Genomic DNA, 4,425 nt, shown 5'->3' with positions numbered 1-4,425 from the left:
AAGTCAGAATCCTTAGAGTGGCCTACAAGGAACTTCAACTTCCACCCCTTCCATCCAATATACCCCCTTCCTGATTTCCTCCACCATTACCATTATCCCCCTTGCACACTGTGGCAGCCTCACTGCCTCATTGCTATGTCTTGAGCATAGAAGGCAGACTTCTGCCTTGCTGCCTTGGTTTCAGCTCTTCCATCTGGAATGCTCTTACCTAATCCACTTTCCTAATCTCCCCATTTCCATCAAGTCTTGACACAAATCTCACCTCCTATATTATTCCATTTTACTTTGCTATAAAGGATTAACTAAGACTGGGAAATTTATGAAGAAAAGATGTTTATTTTGACTTACAGTTCTTCAGACGGTACAAGAAGCACAATGCCAGCATCTGCTTTAGGTGAGAACCTCAGGAAGCTTCCAACCATGGTGGAAGGTGAAGGGGGAGCAGTTCTGACACATGGCTGAAAGAACCAGCAAGAGAGGGAGGAGGAGGTGCCAGTCTCCATTAAACAACCAGCTCTCGCATGAACAGATAAAGTGAGAACTCCCTCATTACCACAGCGAGGGCACCAAGCCATTCATGAGGGACCCATGACCCAAACTTCTACCACCAGGCCCCAACTCTAACATTGGGGATCACATTTCAACATAATATTTGCAGAGGACAAAGATCTGAACTATGGTACCTTCTCTGTATAGACTTCTCGACCCTATGTAATATTATAAATTTCTCATGCATGCACATCCCTTACTCATCCATGCACTTGAACTCTCACTTACTGTTCTGTTTTCACACCAGTTATTTTCTAACGTCCTGTATCGGGAATCAGCAAACTTTTTCTAAAGACCAAACAGAATTTTCAACTTTGTGGACCATACATCCTCTTTTACAGCTATTCAACTCGGCTATTCTAGCATAAAAGCAGTTACAGCACAGACAATACTTTTTTTAAAAAGTGGGGCTATATTCCAATAAAAGTTTATGAAAACAGATGACAAACTAGATTTGGCCCATGCCCTATGTTAATTGAAACTTATTCTACATTTGATTTATTATGTTTATCATTTTGTAAGATTAGAATTATGTCTTATGTCAATGAATAGCTTATAAAACCATCTAGGCCTAGAATTTTCTTTGTGAACATACTTTTTCTTCAACTTCATCAATGGTTTTAAGACTTTGTTTAACTTCATTAATGGTTGTAGGACCATTTAGAAATTTATTCTTCTTGAGTCAGTTTTATTTATATTTAAATTGTTACAATTATCTTTTTAAATCTCTACACTTCTTATCAGTTGTCTTTTATCCTAAACATTAATATATTATTCCATTCTTTTTTCTTATTTTTGACAGAGATTTTACTGTGTTTTTCTTTTTTAGTCTTCTCAGGGGACCAAATGGGTTGTTGGTTCTCTCTACAGTGTTTTTTTTTAATTCATCAATTCCTGTCCATATTTTTATTTAGTACATTTTTATTATTTGGGTTTATGTTTTCTGGATAAATTGTTATTTATCAGCCTTCCTTTTTTTTCTAGATACACATATAATTTACAGCTATAAATTTTCCCCAAACAAGTAACTGGACTTCATCCTACATATTTGTCCAAATATTATCATTTGTTTATCTTTGAATATTTTTATATATTTGATAGCTACTTTTGACAATTTGGTAAGGGGTCTTTTTACATTTCTAAGTGTAGTTTAAAAAATTTTATTGATGCTTAACTAAATTGTACAGTCAGCCCTCCATACCCATAGGTTTTGCATCCCTAGATTCAGCCAACCACTGATCAAAAATGTTCAGGGGAAAAATTAAAAATAGCAATGCAACAAAATAACAATAAAAATAAAGTATAACAAGTATTCACATAGTATTTACATTGTGTTAGGTATTATAAGTAATCTAGAAATGATTTGAAATATAGGAGAAGATGTGTGTAGGTTATATGCAAATACTACTCCATAGGAACTTGAGCATTCATAAATTTTGGTATCGGAGGGTCCTGGAACCAATACCCCATGAATATAAAGGGATGACTACTTTGATCATAGAATAGAACAATATGGTACTACTGATTCTTTGAAATTGGTTGAGACTTGCTTTATGGCCCAGCATGCAGTTCAATTTTATTATTTTTTGTATTTGTGTGAAAGGTATACTGTTTCATGCTAAGAATGTTCATTAAATCAACCCTATTAATTGTGTTCTCCATTAGTGATTCTTTATATCTGCTAATTTATTGATTACTAAGATTTGTTAGAATCTTCCAGGATGATGATTTTTTTCCCCATATAATTGCATTATAATGTCCTTCAGATATTTCAAATCCAGGTTAACAGGTATAGGTAAGTTTACGTATAGTTCTTTCCCTAAGCGGCCTGAGGTAATCTGTGAAAATGGTTCGCTATTCACTTGACCCGGAGAACCCCACGAAATCATGCAAATCAAGAGGTTCCAATCTTCGTGTTCACTTTAAGAACACTCATGAAACTGCCCAGGCCATCAAGGGTATGCATATTCGAAAAGCCACGAAGTATCTGAAAGATGTCACTTTACAGAAACAGTGCGTACCATTCCGAAGTTACAATGGTGGAGTTGGCAGGTGTGCCCAGGCCAAGCGGTGGGGCTGGACACAAGGTCGATGGCCCAAAAAGAGTGCTGAATTTTTGCTGCACATGCTTAAAAACGCAGAGAGTAATGCTGAACTTAAGGGTTTAGATGTAGATTCTCTGGTCATCGAGCATATCCAAGTGAACAAAGCACCTAAGATGCGCCTACGGACCTACAGAGCTCATGGTCGGATTAACCCATACATGAGCTCTCCCTGCCACATTGAGATGATCCTTACTGAAAAGGAACAGATTGTTCCTAAACCAGAAGAGGAGGTTGCCCAGAAGAAAAAGATATCCCAGAAGAAACTGAAGAAACAAAAACTTATGGCACGGGAGTAAATTCAGCATTAAAATAAATGTAATTTAAAGGAAAAAAAAAGTTTACATATAGTTTGTTTTATCTTCCTGGTGAAGTAACTCTCAACATGTTGCTGTGATTCTCTTTATTGCTAGCCATGCTTATTATCATCAAGTCTATTAATATAGCTTTATAGATCATTTTGATTACATTTTGACTCATTTCTTTTTCTACTTCCAATTTTATTTTGCCCTTTTACATGGGTTTTTTTTTTTTTTTTTTTTGAGTAAATGTCATGTAACTGGTTTTTATTTATTATGGCAGTCTTTACTTTTGCTTAACGTGGCTCATTTATGTTGATGGCAGTTACCACAATTTTAAATTGTATTTATATTTTATATTTGTCTTGATCTTTTTGTATATTTTCAGTTTTTGCCTTCTGTTTGGTTATTAAAGTTATTTTCTCACTGCATTTTTTTTACTCCACTACACTAAAAGTTATATACTCATTTCCCTCCTTTTAGTTGTTACCTTAGAAATAGACAATTATGCCTAACACATCAAAATCTAATGCTTATTAACATCGTTACCTCCTCTCAAACAATATGTAAACCTCAGAATGCATTAATGGGGGTAAATCTCTTGCAAATTTATATGCTTCTATTATACAAGATTTTGGTGCTATCTTTTTCTAATCTCACATTTTAACATTATTCATGATTTTTTAAAAAAAGATTTACATACAAGTCCTTTTTTCATTTTAAACTTCCTTTTGGAATCATTTTTCTTCTTCTTGAAGTATATTCTTTTGCATATTTTTAGTGAACCAACTATTGGTTGCCCTAGTTGATACTATATCTAGGAAACCTCTGCTGTGTTTAGGCTCAAATACTCCAGCAATTTGTAAGCCTGGCTTAGACCATCTATAAATTATCTAATGTGGTCTGTACAGTAATTTAACATTCTGGCTCTGGACTCAATTTTTTTTTTTTTTTTTTAAGATTGCTTGGCAACTATGTGAGCTTGGGCAAGTTCCTTATGCACTTTAGCCTCAATTATTTTGTCTGTACAATGGGAGAAATTATAGCACCTACTCATAGGTTTATTATGAGAATTGAATAAATTAATGCACTAAAAATGCTAATGGTACTGCCTTGTCTAATGTAAGCAACTCCAGTGTAAGCTATTCAATTATTTGTGTATATATTGCAACTTCAAAATGTTGTTCTAGTGTGAAATGTCTATTTTCAGGAACGTTACAAAAGATATTTCAGGGAGTTCCCATGTATTTTTACCCAGTTTGCCCTCATGTTAATACCTTATATATCCATAATACAATGATCAAAATCAAGAAAATAACATTAATATAATACTATTAACTAAATTACAGACCTTATTTAAATTTTACCATTTTTTTTTCACTAATTTCCTTTCTCTGTTTCAGGATAGACTCCATTATCCCACATTACATTTAGTTGTGATGTTTTTATAGTCTCCTATATTATCTTGACAATTC

At 34.1% G+C, this 4,425-nt stretch overlaps 1 pseudogene across 1 annotated transcript; it reads left to right on the top strand.

Moving 5' to 3' along the window:
- The first annotated feature begins 2,365 nt into the window (after positions 1–2,365).
- Positions 2,366–2,990, top strand: LOC104658072 (annotated as a pseudogene). Its single transcript, XR_747376.2, has one exon. The product of XR_747376.2 is annotated as a 60S ribosomal protein L17 pseudogene (transcript).
- Positions 2,991–4,425: the final 1,435 nt, after the last annotated feature.

This window comes from Rhinopithecus roxellana, chromosome 1 (genome assembly GCF_007565055.1).
Source record: "Rhinopithecus roxellana isolate Shanxi Qingling chromosome 1, ASM756505v1, whole genome shotgun sequence".
NCBI lineage: Eukaryota > Metazoa > Chordata > Mammalia > Primates > Cercopithecidae > Rhinopithecus > Rhinopithecus roxellana.
The sequence above is the reverse complement of the archived record's forward strand: the minus strand, read 5'-3'. Positions and strand labels throughout refer to the sequence as shown.